Raw genomic sequence first — 18,237 nt, forward strand, 5'->3', positions numbered from 1 at the left:
GACATTGTCTGATTGTATAGCTCCCAAAGGTTACATATCTTAAATGAGTATTCCACTCTGAGGTATAAATTAACAGTCTATGTTGTAAATATCACAAAATCTCAATTGCAGTTTATTATGAGATACAGAAACAGCTAAGAAATTATTAGAACGAATTATGGGTAATGCCACATTCCTGCACAGCTATCTCTTTGAGTACAAAACAGAGCGGAGTTCCATATATGGTGGCACCAAAATAGGCTGGGCGTGTCATAAAATGGTATTTAAGGCCTTATATGACCCAGGGGCTTTAGTTTGTACATCTGTGATATACAGATCTGGCAAAAATTAAGAGACTGCTGCACAGTTTTATAAAAATCAGCTTCTCTACATGTCTGACAGCCATTCCATTCCAGTGTCAGTTGAATTCCAACCAGAGTACGCCTCATTCTACTTAATGTGCTTCTGATTAGGTCATCACCTAAATTAAATCTTATCTAATGAAGGAAATATAAAAAACCTGCTGTGGTGTTCACAATCCTCTTGCAATAGGGCAAGCTGGATGGCAAAACAAGTGCTAGTAATATCCCAAAAGTAATAGGAATGAAAAAATAACCATGCAAAAGGAGTTGGAAAAAAAAGTCTTGAGTGAGGAAAAGAAGGGCTCAATTCTGGCTTTACTAGCAGAGGGACACAGTGAGCGTCATGTTGCTTCCATCATTAAAATTTCTAAGACGGCAGTCCATTACAACAAGGTCAAGCAGCAGACATTGGGGACAACAAAACTACAGACCGGCAGAGGGGGAAAACGACTCTTCACTGACCGGGAAGACTGTCATCTTATTCGAATGTTGCTCAGCAACCGCAGAATAGCATCAAGTGACCTACAAGAGGAATGGCAAATGGCTGCTGGGGTGAAGTGCATGGCAAGAACAGTTCATAACAGGCTCCTAGAGGCAGGACTTGAGTCATGAAAAGCTAGAAAAAAAGCCTTTCATAAGTGAGAAGCAAAGGAGAGCCAGTCTGAAGTTTGCCAAAGACCATAAAAATTGGACCATAGAGGACTGAAGTAAGGTAATCTTCTCTGATGAGTCTAATTTTCAGCTTTGCCCAACACCTGGTCATCTAATGGTTAGTCGGAGACCTGGAGAGGAGTACAAGCCACAGTGTCTTGCACCCACTGTGAAATTTGGTGGAGGATTGGTGATGATCTGGGGATGCTTCCGCAAAGCTGGAATTGGGCAGGTTGTTCTTTGCTAAGGACGTATGAATCAAGCCACATACAAGGTTATCCTGGAAAAACAGTTGATTCCTTCTGCTCAGGCAATGTTCCCCAACTCTGAGGACTCTTTTTTCTAGCCGGACATTGTGCCATGCCACACAGCTAGGTCACTCAAGGTGTGGATGAAGGACCACCACATCAAATCCCTCTCATGGCCAGCCCAATCTCCAGACCTGAACCCCATTGAAAACCTCTGGAATGTAATCAAGAGGAAGATGGATAGTCACAAGCCATCAAGCAAAGAAGAACTGCTTACATTTCTGTACCAGGAGTGGCATAAGGTCACCCAAAAGCAGTGTGAAAGACTGGTGGAAAGCATGCCAAGATGCATGAAAGCTATGATTAAAAATCATGGTTATTCCACAAAATATTGACTTCTGAACTGTTCTTGAGTCAAAACATTAGTATTGTTTCTAAATGATTATGAAATTGTTTTTTTTTTGCATTATTTGAGGTCTGCAAGCAATGCATTTTTTTGTTATTTTGACCATTTCTCATTTTCAGAAAATAAATACAAAATTTATTGCTTGGAACTTCGGAGACGTGTTGTCACTTGTCAGTAGTTTATAGAATAAAAGAACAATTTACATTTTACTCAAAAATATACCTGTAAAGAGAAAAATCAGACAAACTGAACATGCTGCAGAGGTCTCTTAATTTTTGCCAGAGATGTATGTGTATATGTATTTCCCAGTTCAACTCTAATGTAGAAATTATACTTCTTATTTTAGGTGAATGCAACACATAAAGTATAAAAGCTAAAAATATGATCTTGTGAATATATTATCAAAAATTCACAATTTTTTTTCTGAATAATTGACATGGATAATATATTTAATATTTCTTCCTAATTCAGCAAAATTGCAAAGACATAAGACATTATAAGTATGGAGCATTCCATTGCTTAACTAAATAAAAAGAAATGAGTTTACACAAGATTATAATCACGGATGTTTTATCTCATCAAAAATTGTCCCCACCAAAGTTTTCTAGACATAACTTGGCTTTCATTGCAAAATTCTTTTGAAATAGTTATAATTTGGAGATACTTTATATTAATTATTAAACCTGAGCTAATCATGTTTACATGTGGTCTTTAGTGTAGTATTGTAAATTAAATGTACTTGAATTACAGACATTTAAGGCTTATCTAACACTTGGATCTGCATCTTAAAACCTGGGTTCCCCTAACCCCATCCCATCTGTAAAGGGAGGTTATATGGAGAAATGACACTAATTTATGCCTAGCTTGCTTTGTTCATTTCTTAGAGAGTTTTGAAAATCGTAAAATAAGTGCATTTAGGACCAGTATCTATTGGACATTTATTAAATACCTTGTACTTATGCTGTAAATTTCTCTAATTTTAATGACTTTACTATTCCTTATGAGTATTTTAATTTGCCTTCATGAAAAAAACGTAAACAAAAATTTAACCCATTCACACAGCTTGTCATACATGTACGTAACAGCTAGAGTGAGCATGTATGGAGCTGGCTCAGGAGCTGTGAGTATTCTATACAGGGCAGATGCCAGCTGTAATTCATTAGATGAAGCATTTTCGTAATATCCGGACTAACTGCTGGTCTCTTCAGAGCTCTCTAGCACTTTGTTTCCATCCATTTATGGGTGCCTCTTGAAGTGTGTTTGGAGTAATTGTCCTGCTGAAATAAGACTCAAACCCAGCTTTCTGACACTGAGCACCACATTGTGACCCAAAATCTTTTGGTAATCTTCAGATTTCATGATGCCTTGCACACAGTTAAGTCACCAAGTGCTAGAGGCAGCAAACAAATTCCAAAACATCTTTGAACCTCCACCATATTTGACTGTAACTACTGTGTTCTTTTATTTGTAGGCCTTATTCAATTTAAAGTAAACAGTAGAATGATGTGCTTTACCAAATGGCTCTATCTTGGTCTCATCTGCCCACAAGATGCTTTCCCAAAAGGATTTTGGCTTACATACATTTTGGAAACCTGTAGTTTATTTTATGTCTCTGTGTTAGCAGTTTGGTCCTCCTGGGTCTCCTGCCATAGGATTTCATTTCATTCAAATGTCTACAAATAGTTAACACCGACACTGATGAACCCTGAGCCTGCATGACAGCTTGAATGTTTTTGAATCTTAATTTGGACTGCTTATCCACTATCCAGACTATCCTGCGTTAAAACCTTTCATGAATTTTTCTCCACATCGAGAGATTTCCTACAGTGCCATGGGTTGTAAACTTTTTGATTATGTTGTGCATTGTCGGCAAAAGAACATCAAGATCTCAGGAGATGCAGTTGTAACTTTGAGATTTTGGTTCTCAAGTCCTTAGAAAGTTCTCTTTTCTTTCTGTTTTCAATGCTTAGTGTAGCATAGTCAAAAAAATGCAAAGATTGAGTCAACTTCTCGCCTTTTTATCTGGTTTCAACCTTGATTTTCATATTGCCCATACTTGTTACTTGCCACAGGTTAGTTTGAACAGGCATAATATGCTTGAAACAAAGTTGTTTACCCACAATTTTGGAAAGGTGTCAACAATTTTCTCTGACCCAATTTTAGGGGTTTGTGTCAAATTATGTTCAATTTTGCCTTTTTATCATTTTTTTTGTACTCTTCCAAAACACACATAGGAAATAAACATGTGTATAAAAACATGGGTAATTACATTCATTTTCTGTGAAAAATATTTGTTGTCCTTAACTGTATGTTTTTGCCTTTCTTTTCCTTTTTTTAATGACCAAAGAAAAATCTATATATTCTAGAAATGTAAATGCAGACCTCACAAATTGTACACATTGTAAAAAAAGAAAATTTGTTTACACACTTCCTTGTTGCAATAGTCCAATAACATCCCTATTCACCACCAGAACACCATAGCCTTTTGTTAGTGCTTGCTTTTGGGATGTGAACCTACCTAGTTTTTATTCTCCCTTTTTGGTAAAGGCCTAGTGTTATTTTTTTCAAATCTTTTAACAAAAGGACATATTTAATTTTTGAATAACTGTATTAATAGTCCCCTTTAGTAACTCAAGGCAATGCTGCAGGCTGCTACTGGATGTTTATTTCAGGGCATTAACCTATGTGTAGCTACTTAATAATGTCACTAGATACCCACAATCTTCTCCTGTGGTTCTGCGGTGTGTTGTATAGCTATACTGTACTGCTGCAGGGATGTGTTAGGGGTCGAGTTCCCACCTCTGCACAGGGGGAATCTCGGGCCATCTCCGCTGCAGTCTCCCATTCTTCTCCTGCTGCAGTGGAGCCTGCTCAGCGGAGATGTCGGTCCCAGCGTCTCACTCAGTCTGACTCTGTAGAAAGAGTTACTGCTGCCTTTCCTGCTTCTGCCATTGAAGTCAGTGCTGGGCAGCGGCGAGCAGATGCTTCTGGGACTAAGTCCTGCTTTTCTCGTTCTGAGCATGCCCAGAGTAAGATCTCTCAGTGGAGATCGAGGGTCACATGATCAGATACTGCAGCTAAGGCCATTGGTCCTTCAGGAAGGTCCTGTAGGTGCTCACGCTCTGTGGCAGCCTCTCATTGGTCCTTCTAGGAAGGTCCTGTACGTGCTACAACTATTTAAGGCTCGCATGGCCGCACGGCCATGCGCTAGTATTGTTCTCTGTTATGTGCTTTGCGCCAGTGTGGTCACGTGAGAGTGTGTTCAGGGATCCGGCTGAAATAAGCCCCTAGAATGCTGGCACCTCCGGCGAGGAGTTTTGTGTGCATGTGTGACCACTGACTGCTCTCTGTTTGGGCAGTTAGCCTGTGCCTCTGTGAAGTCTAAAAGGGCACAGTGCTTTGCTTTCACGGCTACTCGGTGAATTAACTGAGTTAGTCCATATCGCCATATAGTGCCGCCATTTGCTAGCAGCAGGTACTCCTGCACGGTGGACCCCGGGCTGCGAACGCACCAATATCAATAAAAACATCTCTATTTACTCGGTGCGTTCCGCTAGCCCTAACATAATACTAGCACCAGGGTCTGGCTAGTAAATGGCGGACATTCAGCAATCCCTGCGGTATATCCAGCAGCTGGAGGGTAGGTTGGCGGCTCTCGAGAGCTCAACCTCAGCTGTGGATGATACCGCAGTAGCTGTACAGGCTGCTAGCGTGGCTGCAGCAACCTTGTCCACTGCCACCCCTGTTCCGACATTATCTCACCTCCCGCTGCCAGAAAAAATTTCTGGAGATAGCAAATCTTGTAGGGGATTCGTGAGTCAGTGCTCTATTCACCTCGAGCTCCTGGCTACACGTTTTCCCACTGAGTGGGCTAAGGTGGGATTTATTCTGTCTCTCTTGTCAGACAGGGCGTTGGAATGGGCTACGCCGCTGTGGGAGCATGGCGATCATGTGGTGCAGAGTGCTCCGCTGTTCCTGAGCACTCTGAAACAGGTCTTTTTAGGACCTCAAGTCACCCATGACACGGCGCTCCAACTGCTGGCATTAACTCAGGGTGAGTCCTTGGTCAGCCATTTTGCCAACCGCTTTCGTACTTTAGCTTCTGAGCTGGAGTGGTTGGATAAAGCCCTTATCCCCATATTTTGGAGGGGCCTGGCTGATCACATTAAGGACACTCTGGCCACTAGGGAGATTCCTGCCACACTGGAGGAGTTAATAACTGTCTCTACTCGAATTGACCTCCATTTTAACGAGCGGAAGTTAGAGTGAGCCCAGTGTAGGCAGAGGTTTCGGCTGGCTCCCACCTTCGCCATACCTCTGGAATCTCCGATCCTGGTTCCTGAGTCACATGAGGCCATGGAAGTGTCACGAGCGGGATCTAAGTCCCGGACCGCTTGTGCACTCAAGGTCTGTCATGTTTGCCAGCAGTCAGGACATCTTGCCACCAGATGTCCCCAGCGGTCGAGGAAATGTCAGCGTCTAGTGGTAGTAGGTGGAGGTACACTAGACACGGCGACGTTTGCCTCCAAATTGTCCTTTAAGGGGACAATTATTATAGGCTCATCCTCCCACTCGGTAGAGCTCTGCGTGGATTCTGGGGCGGAGGGCAATTTTATGTCTTCTGCCTTCGCCCAACGTCACGCAATACCCCTGGTTATGCTAGCTCAACCAGTAACAGTACGAGTGGTGAATGGGTCGACACTGCCCTCACAGATAACACACCAGACCATCCCTCTTACTCTGTCCATGTCACCATCCCATCAGGAGATTATATCTCTGCTCGTCATTCCTGAGGGAATTGATGAGGTCCTGTTGGGGATACCTTGGCTACGGTACCACTCTCCTTATATCGAGTGGTCCTCAGGCAGAATTCTGGGATGGGGTGAATCTTGTGGGGGTAGGTGTCAGAGGGAATGCGTTCAGGTTGCGACTACAGGGTATGACTTGAAGACGGCTTTTAACACCAGGGATGGGCACTATGAATATCTGGTGATGCCCTTCAGGCTCAGTAATGCCCCAGCCATTTTCCAAGACTTTGTGAACGACATCTTCTGGGATATGCTCGCCACCTCAGTCGTAGTCTATCTGGATGATATTCTCATCTTCTCTCCAGATATTGACTCCCACCGGAGAAATGTTTGCAAAGTCTTCGACCTCCTACGGGCAAACTCCCTCTATGCCAAGTTGGAGAAGTGTATGTTCAAGCAGGAGTCCTTACTTTTCCTAGGCTATATCATCTCCGCCCAGGGATTGGCTATGGATCCTGCCAAACTACAGGCTGTGATGGACTGGCAAGAACCCCATTCTCTTAAAGCGGTGCAGCACTTTATGGGGTTCATTAATTATTATCGCCAGTTCATTCCGCAATTCTCAACTTTGGTAGCTCCCTTGGTTGCCCTCACCAAGAAGGTAGCAAATCCCAAATTGTGGTCTGAGGATGTCTCCAAGGCCTTTAACTCCATAAAGTCACACTTCGCTAGCGCTCCTATCCTACATCGCCCCGATGTAGATAAGCCATTTATCATGGAGGTGATTGCCTCATCTGTTGGTGCTGGAGCAGTCCTCTTCCAAAAGGATGCTCAAGGTCGGAAGCATCCTTGCTTCTTCTTTTCTAAGACCTTCTCACCAACAGAGAGGAATTATTCCATCGGGGACAGGGAGTTGCTAGCCATGAAGTTGGCATTCTCGGAGTGGAGACATCTCTTGGAGGGAGCTCGCTTTCCCTTCCAAGTCTTCACAGATCATAAAAATTTGTTGTACCTGCAGACAGCCCAGCGGTTAAACTCTCGCCAGGCCAGATGGTCCTTGTTCTTCTCCCGGTTTCATTTCACCCTCCATTTTCTTTCTGGGGAGAAGAACATTCGTGCCGACGCTCTTTCTCGCTCTGTTGTGTCATCGGTGGAAGAGGAAGAGGAGCCTCAGCCTATTGTCCCCACCGAGAGCCTGAGAACTGTGGCCCCGGTTTCGCTAGAGTCTGTGCCACCGGGTAAGACTTTTGTACCATCCAGTTTGCGACCGGAGGTTCTCTCTTGGGCACACTCGTCCAGGGTGGGTGGACATTTTGGTTCCAAAAGGACATCTGAATTACTGGTGAGGACATACTGGTGGCCGTATATGGCTTGTGATGTCACAGACTATGTTCGGACGTGTGTCTCTTGCGCCAAGAACAAGTCCCCTCGGCAACGGCCAGCTGGGTTGCTTTACCGCCTGCCTGTGGCGGACAGGCCCTGGGAGATGGTTGGGATGGACTTTGTGGTAGGCTTACCCAAGTCTTGTAGTTGCACCATTATCTGGGTGATCACCGACCATTTTTCCAAAATGGTTCATTTGGTGCCTCTTCCACAGCTACCTACTGCACGGGCTCTGGCAGCCTTATTCATCAAGCATATCTTTCGCTTACACGGTATGCCGGACAAGATTGTCAGTGACCAGGGTCCCCAGTTTGCGTCTCGATTCTGGAGGGAGCTTTGTCGTCTACTCAGTATTGAGTAGTGTTGAGCATTCCGATACCGCAAGTATCGGGTATCGGCCGATATTTGCTGTATCGGAATTCCGATACCGAGATCCGATACTTTTGTGATATCGGGAATCGGTATCGGGATCGATATTAATGTGTAAAATAAAGAATAAAAATAAAACATATTGATATACTTACCTCTCCGACGCAGCCTGGACCTTACCGATGTAACCGGCAGCTTCCGTTCCTAAGAATGAGCGCTTGAAATACCTTAGATGACGTCGCGGCCTGTGATTGGTCACGTGAGCGGTCACGTGACCGCCACGCGACCAATCACAAGCCGCGACGTCATCTAAGGTCTTTCAAGCGCTTGAAAGACCTCAGAAGATGTTGGGTTTGGTAAATTCAACTGACCAATTCATTTATTCTCCCAGAAGAAGAGTCCGTAATCCATTATTCCAATCTCCCAATGGATAACACATGAACGCCAGGCTGAGCTGAACGTGCATGTGTGTGGGGGATGTCGGGGAAGAATAGATGCGTCTGAGTTCTACCTAATGTGTATGGGCATTTCAAAAATGAAAAAAAAAAAAGTGAAATCTCAAAGTTTTTCGTGCAACTTGTGGCTCATGTTTTACGCCAGTCCCAGCCTCCATTTTGTAAAGAGGGTGAAACTTCGCAGAGGGGATGTAACCGAGCACGACCGGAAAGTTAATTCTAAATTATGCAAAAAAAAAAGTGTCATAAGTTAGGACAGAAAATTGCTCCATTCCGAATTGGAGTAAATTTCTGGAAGTGGTGCAGGGAAACCGAAACATTCGCCTACTAATGAATTTGGCACCTAGTACTCGAGCTCAAGATTAAAATGCCTGTCACGATGAATCGGGGCCTTTGTTTTTAATATACACTCACTGGCCACTTTATTAGGTACACCTGTCCAACTTCTTGTTAACACTTAATTTCTAATCAGCCAATCACATGGCGGCAACTCAGTGCATTTAGGCATGTAGACATGGTCAAGACAATCTCCTGCAGTTCAAACCGAGCATCAGTATGGGGAAGAAAGGTGATTTGAGTGCCTTTGAACGTGGCATGGTTGTTGGTGCCAGAAGGGCTGGTCTGAGTATTTCAGAAACTGCTGATCTACTGGGATTTTCACGCACAACCATCTCTAGGGTTTACAGAGAATGGTCCGAAAAAGAAAAAAAATCCAGTGAGCGGCAGTTCTGTGGGCGGAAATGCCTTGTTGATGCCAGAGGTCAGAGGAGAATGGGCAGACTGGTTCGTGCTGATAGAAAGGCAACAGTGACTCAAATCGCCACCCGTTACAACCAAGGTAGGCCTAAGAGCATCTCTGAACGCACAGTGCGTCGAACTTTGAGGCAGATGGGCTACAGCAGCAGAAGACCACACCGGGTACCACTCCTTTCAGCTAAGAACAGGAAACTGAGGCTACAATTTGCACAAGCTCATCGAAATTGGACAGTAGAAGATTGGAAAAACGTTGCTTGGTCTGATGAGTCTCGATTTCTGCTGCGACATTCGGATGGTAGGGTCAGAATTTGGCGTAAACAACATGAAATCTTTGGGATGTGGTGGAACGGGAGATTCGCATCAGGGATGTGCAGCCGACAAATCTGCGGCAACTGTGTGATGCCATCATGTCAATATGGACCAAAATCTCTGAGGAATGCTTCCAGCACCTTGTTGAATCTATGCCACGAAGAATTGAGGCAGTTCTGAAGGCAAAAGGGGTCCAACCCGTTACTAGCATGGTGTACCTAATAAAGTGGCCAGTGAGTGTATATATATATATATATGAGTTTCCTGGGAAGTGGGGCGAGCTGTAGAGGAATGTTCCTCGTATATAATGTCTAAGGTCTTTCAAACGCTTGAAAGACCTTAGATGACGTCGCGGCTTGTGATTGGTCGCGTGGCGGTCACGTGACCGCTATCACTACCAATCACAGGCCGCGACGTCATCTAAGGTCTTTCAAGCGCTCATTCTTAGGAACGGAAGCTGCCGGTTACATCGGTAAGGCCCAGGCCGCGTCAGAGAGGTGAGTATATCAATATTTTTTATTTTTATTCTTTATTTTACACATTAATATGGATCCCAGGGCCTGAAGGAGAGTTTCCTCTCCTTCAGACCCTGGGAACCATACAGGATACCTTCCGATACTTGGTGTCCCATTGACTTGTATTGGTATCGGGTATCGGTATCGGCGATATCCGATACTTTCCGGGTATCGGCTGATACTATCCGATACCGATACTTTCAAGTATCGGACGGTATCGCTCAACACTAGTATTGAGTTAAATCTCTCCTCGGCTTATCATCCCGAGACGAATGGGTTGGTTGAGAGAGCCAATCAGACTCTGATCACTTATTTATGACATTTTGTTTCTGCCAGGCAGGATGACTGGGCATCCTTGTTACCGTGGGCAGAGTTTGCCCTTAACAACACTGTAGCCGACTCCACCGGTCAGACTCCTTTCCTCCTTAATTATGGCCAGCATCCGCGGGTTCCTGTGCACATGCCCGTGTCCTCTGCTGACTCCAGGGTGGCAGACTGGGCAGTGGAGGCACGAGACATTTGGGACCGCACTCAGGATGCCATCCGGGCCTCCAAGGAGAGAATGAGGTCCTCCGCCGATGCACATCGGCGCCCTGCCCCGACCTTTGCTCCTGGTGACTTAGTGTGGCTCTCCGCTCGTAACATCAGGCTGCGTGTTGAGTCCACTAAGTTTGCTCCTCGCTACTTGGGTCCCTTCAAGGTCCTCCTGTGGTCTACCGTCTAGCCCTTCCTCCACGCCTAGGTATCTCCGACACCTTTCATGTGTCCCTCCTTAAGCCCGTATACATGTCCCGGTTTTCTGAGTCATCTGCCGGGACATCAGGTTCGTCTACGGACTATTACGAGGTGAACGCTATTTTGGGGTGCAAGGTGGTTCGTGGCAAAAAATTTTATTTGGTGGACTGGAAGGGTTACGTTCCTGAGGATAGGTCCTGGGAGCCTGCTGAGCACATTCAGGCGCCGCAGCTCATTGCTGCCTTCGACCGTAGCGAGGCCCAAGGAGGGGGGCATGTTAGGGGTCGAGTTCCCGCCTCTGCACAGGGGGAATCTCAGGCCATCTCCGCTGCAGTCTCCCATTCTTCTCCTGCCGCAGTGGAGCCTGCTCAGCGGAGATGTCGGTTCCAGTGTCTCGCTCAGTCTGACTCTGTACAAAGAGTTACTGCTGCCTTTCCTGCTTCTGCCATTGAAGTCAGTGCTGGGCAGCGGCGAGCAGATGCTTCTGGGACTAAGTCCTGCTTTTCTCATTCTGAGCATGCCCAGAGTAAGATCTCTCAGTGGAGATCGAGGGTCACATGATCAGATACTGCAGCTAAGGCCATTGGTCCTTCAGGAAGGTCCTGTAGGTGCTCACACTCTGTGGCAGCCTCTCATTGGTCCTTCTAGGAAGGTCCTGTACGTGCTGCAACTATTTAAGGCTCGCATGGCTGCACGGCCATGCGCTAGTATTGTTCTTTGTTATGTGCTTTGCACCAGTGTGGTCATGTGAGGGTGTGTTCAGGGACCCGGCTGAAATAAGCCCCTAGAATGCTGGCACCTCCGGCGAGGAGTTTGTGTTTGTATGTATTCAGGGACCTGGCTGAAATAAGCCCCTAGAATGCTGGCTCCTCCAGCGAGGGGTTTTGTGTACATGCGTGACCACTGACTGCTCTCTGTTTGGGGAGTTAGCCTGTGCCTCTGTGAAGTCTAACAGGGCACAGTGCTTTGCTTTCTCGGCTACTCGGTGAATTAACTGAGTTAGTCCATACCGCCATATAGTGCCGCCGTATGCTAGCAGCAGGTACTCCTGCACGGAGGACCCGGGCTGCAAACGCACCAATATCAATAAAAACATATCTATTTACTCGGTGCATTCCGCTAGCCCTAAAAGGATGTGTGTCCTTTTAAGGATACACAAGCATGAAACAACTCCTAAAATATTGAACAGTTTTAGCTGGCTTGTTCACAAGCCATTGCTTCTTCACTTTGAAAACATATAACATGTTCATGTTCTCTAAATAAAAGGATAATTTTTGGATGGCTTGATAAAAAGTCATAGTACTAGTTTAGTCAAATAGAAAACCTGTTGCAGATTCTAAAAAATGATAAATTTTCACTCCTAATTGAGAAGCTATTGATTTCAAACAGCACACTGTTTCTGCTCACCAAATAAAGTGATAATTTTTTGACAGCTCATAAAAAGCTGTCATTTTTATTTAGTAAATGACAAAGTTCTTGATGCTGCACAAAGATGAATCATTCTTCCACTAACCATTGGTAAAAAGGCCATTGCTTCTTTCATTTGCACCTCCAGCATGTAAACACTAGCAAAGCAGGCATCTGGCCTCAAAAAGAGTCAATTTTTCGACTGTTTTTAAAAATATGAATGCTGAAAAGTTTTATTCTGCTTTGTGTTGTTAAATAGGCTGTTGGTTACCAAAGATTACTGTCTAATTTCCTAAGCCACATAGGTTGTGGTCACGTGGGGTTTGTCACATCCTCTTTAGTACCTGCTCTTGTTACAGTTGGCTACAATCTTATCATATAACTTTGTAACTCTACTGTAGATTTGGAGTTTTGCATCAGAAAAATCACTAAGAGCAAAAAAAAAAATGAGAACAATAATAAATATCATTATTATTATTATTTATTTATATAGCACCAATGAATCCATGGTGCTGTACATGAGAAGGGGTTACATACAAATTACAGGTATCGTTTACAGTAAATAAACTGACGTGGACACCGCGTCGGTCACACCATCCCCGCAAGGTCAATTCCTTTTTTACAGAAACTATCAATGCCTACACGGGCACTCTTTTCTCCAAACCTCTGCATAGCATGTAACTGAGGAAGGTCCAGTTTGAGACCGAAACCTTTTTTGTTGCTGACAATAAAATAAATCTCCAGATAAAAAAGTTGAGAAAGCAGAGGACAGGTCTAGAAGGAGGAGTATAGAGTATTGTCTGTTAGCTTTGGCTGTAAGTAGGTCATTAGTAATATTGGTCAGTGCAGTCTCAGTGGAATGATGGGGTCAGAAACCAGATTGTAGATTGTCAAAGAGGAAGTTAGATGAGAGGTGGGATGCAAGTTCAGCGTGGACATGTGTCATGAATCCCCAATGGCTAGGGATAGCACAGGACAAGCAAAGTACAAATAGATAACGGACGAGCTCTAGGGTGATGGAACCTGGGCTGACCGCTGCCCTACGCCTGGCAAACGCAACTAGAGATAGCCAGGGAGCGTGCCTACGTTGGTTCTAGACGCCACGCACCAGCCTAAGAGCTAACTAGTACTGCAGAGAAAATAAAGACCTCACTTGCCTCCAGAGGAATGAACCCCAAAAGATATAGTTGCCCCCTCACATGTATTGACGGTGAAATGAGAGGAAGGCACACACATAGAGATGATATATATAGTTTTAGCAAATTGAGGCCCGCTGTAAACTAGAAAGCAGAACGATACAAAAGGGGACTGAGCGGTCAGCAAAAAACCCTAATCAAAAAAACCATCCTGAGATTACAAGAACCCATGTGCCAACTCATGGCACATGGGGAGAACCTCAGTCCACTAGAGCTACCAGCTAGCATAGAGACATAATAAGCAAGCTGGACAAAAAAACCAAACAACTGAAAATCAGCACTTAGCTTATCCTGAAAGATCTGGGAGCAGGTAGGCAGGAACCAAACAGAGCACATCTGAATACATTGATAGCCGGCAAGGGAATGACAGAAAGGCCAGGTAAAATAGGAAACACCCAGCCTCTGATGGACAGGTGGAAACCAAAGGCCGCAACCCACCAAAGTCACCCAGTACCAGCAGTAACCACCAGAGGGAGCCCACAAACAGAATCCACAACAGACATGCTGCTCTAGTATTTCGGAAGCAAAAGGGAGCAGTGATATTGGGCGATAGCTGGACATAGCGGTTGGGTTGAGGGTTGGCTTTTTAAGGATATGCGTGATTGTGGCATGTTTGAAAGCAGGAGGCAAGGTACCAGAAGTTAGTGATAGATTGAAGAGATGGGTTAGGGATGGGATAATTGTGGTGGTGAGGTTGGAAAGGAGGTGGGATGGGATGGGTTCTAGTGCACAAGTTGTGAGGTGTGATTTGGAGTCGAGACAATTAAGCTCCCCTTCATTGATGTTGGAGAGAGAGATTATGGGGGAAGGGCATTAGTCTTGTATACAGAGAGGTTGTGGTGGTTGACAATAAAGACTTGCCTTGTTTGGTCGATCTTATTTTTGAAACAAGTATCAAAGTCCTCAGTAGAGATGAGGGAGGTTGGAGTGGGCAGTGGTGGATGGAGGAGGGAGTTAAAAGTTTTGAATAACTATTTGGGGTTGAAGTATAGGGAAGATACGAGGGTTGTGAAGTAGGCCTGTTTAGCAGAGGTAAGGGCAGATTTGAAAGCGAGTGTTGCTTGTTTGAGTGCAATAAAATCATCTTATGAATTTGTTTTTCCAATGGCTCTTTGCAACGCTGGATGCTTGCCAGAGCTTTTTAGTGATGCTATTGTGCCAGGGTTGTCTATTGATACGTCACACTCTTTTATGAATGAGAGGGGCAACCGTGTCAATAGCTGTTGCGAGAGTGGCATTGTGGAAAGCAGCGGCACTGTCTGTGTCGTGGAGTGAGGATATGGATGTCAGTGGTAGGATAGAGTCAGAGAGCGTGTGAGTGTCTAGGTGTGTGAGGTTTCTTGCAGGGGTGCGCATGTTGCTGGATATGGGTGACAGGTGAGGAAAACAGGGATGGGAAAGTGAGTAGATGGTGGGCAAATAGAGGGAGAGGGAAGGTTGTGAAGTTAGATAGAGAGCAGAGATGGGTGAAGATCAGGTCTAATGTATGTAGATCTATGTGAATGGCTGAGGAGGACCACTGAGTATGTCCAAAAGATGAAGTAAGAGACAGGATTTTAGAGGCTGTTGACTAAAGGGTATCAGTAGTGATGTTGAAGTCACCCAAGTTGATAGTGGAAATGTCAGTGGAAAAAAGTGAAGATACCAGGTAGAGAATTGGTCAATAAAGGCAGTGGCAGGGCCCAGAAGTCGGTATGTGATGGCCACTTTGAGGTTGGAGGGAAAGTAGATGCAGCCAGAGTGGACTTCAAAAAAGGGGAGGATAAGGGAGGGTAGAGGTGAGATTGGCTTAAAGATGTAGTTAGTAGAAAGGAGAAGACCCACTCATCCACCATGTTTTTGCAGGGGCGAGGAGTGTGGGTGAAGTGGAGGCCGCCGTAACACAGCACAGCAGGGAAGGCGGTGTCAGAGGGTGTCAGCCATGATTCTGTGAGGCCGAGGAAGGCAAGATTGCGAGTGAGAAAGAGGTCATGAATCACATGTAGCTTATTGCAGATGGAGTGGGCATTCCAGATTGCTCCAGAGAGAGGGAGCAGGGGGATAGGTATCAAGGGCATGGGTTTTACGTTGGAGAGATTTTGGTAGTTCATATTAGATAGGGAGCGGTAGGTGGAGGAATTAATGGGAATTATTAGCTGTGGGGGACCAGGATTGGGAGACATGTTGCCAGCAGTGAGAAGAAGCTGAGAGAGGGAGAACAGGTGGAAGAAAGAGTGGCCGGCTTGTTTTATGTTTTATTAAAAAAGATCTGAGGTTGAGCAGCAGGTCCGCAGTGGAGGTCAGGTGGGGAGGAAAGAGGGAAGGGGAGATGTGTTATGACCTGGTGGTTAGGAGCACCTGGAATGACCTGATAGTTAAACTAGAAAACAGGACAAGCTCTGGGGAGTGGGATCTCTGCTGACAGCAAACTCTAATCCTATCGCACACACTAGAAATAGCCATGGAGCGTACCTAACTCTCCCTAGACGCCTCTTCACAGCCTAAGAGCTAACTACCCCTAAAGATAGAAAATAAAGCCTTACCTCTGCACCCCAGAGCTTCCAGCTAGCAAGGCAATATCATGTTAGCAAGCTGGACTAGAACTTAGCAAGTACTAATAAATATATTCAGTACACAATGAACAACAAATGAACTAGCAGGGACTTAGCTTCTGCTGGAGTAGACAGGTCATCAGAAAGATCCGAGAGAGATCTGAACCAGTACTGATACATTGACAGCTGGCATGAAGTAACGATCTGAGTGGAGTTAAATAGAAAAGCCAGCCTAGGCGCAAACGAGGGCAGCTGAGGAAACAACCTCAGAACCAGCAGTTCCACTCACAGCCACCAGAGGGAGTCCACGGACAGAACTCACCGAAGTACCATTCATGACCACAGGAGGGAGTTCGAGAACAGAATTCACAACAGTACCCCCCCTTGAGGAGGGGTCACCGAACCCTCACCAGGGCCCCCAGGCCGATCAGGATGAGCCAAATGAAAGGCACGAACTAAATCGGCAGCATGGACATCGGAGGCAGCAACCCAGGAATTATCCTCCTGACCATAGCCCTTCCACTTAACCAGGTACTGGAGCTTCCGTCTTGAAATACGAGAATCCAAAATTTTTTCCACCACATACTCCAACTCCCCCTCAAGCAACACCGGAGCAGGAGGATCAACGGAGGGAACCATAGGCGCCACATACCTCCGCAACAACGACCTATGGAACACATTATGGATGGCAAAGGAAGCTGGAAGGACCAAACGAAATGACACAGGGTTGAGAATTTCAGAAATCTTATAAGGATAAATGAAACGAGGCTTAAACTTAGGAGAAGAAACCGTCATAGGAACATAATGAGAAGATAACCAAACCAAATCCCCAGCACGAAGTCGAGGACCAACACAGCGACGGCGGTTGGCGAAACGCTGAGCCTTCTCCTGGGACAACGTAAAATTGTCCACTACATGAGTCCAAATTTGCTGCAACCTGTCCACCACAGAATCCACACCAGGACAGTCCGAAGGCTCAACCTGCCCTGAAGAAAAACGAGGATGAAAACCAGAATTACAAAAAAAGGCGAAACCAAAGTAGCCGAACTGGCCCGATTATTAAGGGCGAACTCGGCCAATGGCAAGAAGGTCACCCAATCATCCTGATCAGCAGAAACAAAGCATCTCAGATAGGTCTCCAAAGTCTGATTAGTTCGTTCGGTTTGGCCATTTGTCTGAGGATGGAAAGCCGAAGCAAAAGACAAATCAATGCCCATCTTAGCACAAAAGGACCGCCAAAACCTTGAAACAAACTGGGAACCTCTGTCCGACACGATGTTCTCCAGAATGCCATGCAAACGAACCACATGCTGGAAAAATAATGGAACCAAATCAGAGGAGGAGGGTAATTTAGGCAAGGGTACCAAATGGACCATCTTAGAGAAGCGATCACAAACCACCCAGATGACCGACATCCTTTGAGAGACAGGGAGATCTGAAATAAAATCCATGGAAACATGCGTCCAAGGCCTCTTCGGGACTGGCAAGGGCAAAAGTAACCCACTGGCACGAGAACAGCAGGGCTTGGCCCGAGCACAAGTCCCACAGGACTGCACAAAAGAACGCACATCCCATAACAAGGAAGGCCACCAAAAGGACCTAGCCACCAAATCTCTGGTACCAAAAATCCCAGGATGACCAGCCAACACCAAACAATGAACCTCAGAGATAACTCTACTAGTCCATCTGTCAGGGACAAACAGTTTCTCCGCTGGACAACGGTCAGGTCTATCAGCCTGAAACTCCTGCAGTGCCCGCCGCAAATCAGGTGAGATGGCAAATAGAATTACCCCCTCTTTGAGAATACCAGCCGGCTCAGAAACTCCCGGAGAATCAGGCACAAAACTCCTTGAAAGGGCATCGGCCTTCACATTTTTAGAACCCGGAAGGTATGAAACCACAAAATTGAAACGGGAGAAAAACAGCGACCATCGAGCCTGTCTAGGATTCAACCGTTTGGCAGACTCGAGATAAGTCAGATTCTTGTGATCCGTTAAAACCACCACGCAATGCTTGGCTCCCTCAAGCCAATGTCGCCACTCCTCGAACGCCCACTTCATAGCCAACAACTCCCGATTGCCAACATCATAATTACGCTCAGCAGGCGAAAACTTTCTAGAAAAGAAAGCACATGGCTTCATCACAGAGCCATCAGAACTCCTTTGAGACAAAACAGCCCCTGCTCCA

Source organism: Ranitomeya variabilis, chromosome 6 (assembly GCF_051348905.1).
Source record: "Ranitomeya variabilis isolate aRanVar5 chromosome 6, aRanVar5.hap1, whole genome shotgun sequence".
NCBI lineage: Eukaryota > Metazoa > Chordata > Amphibia > Anura > Dendrobatidae > Ranitomeya > Ranitomeya variabilis.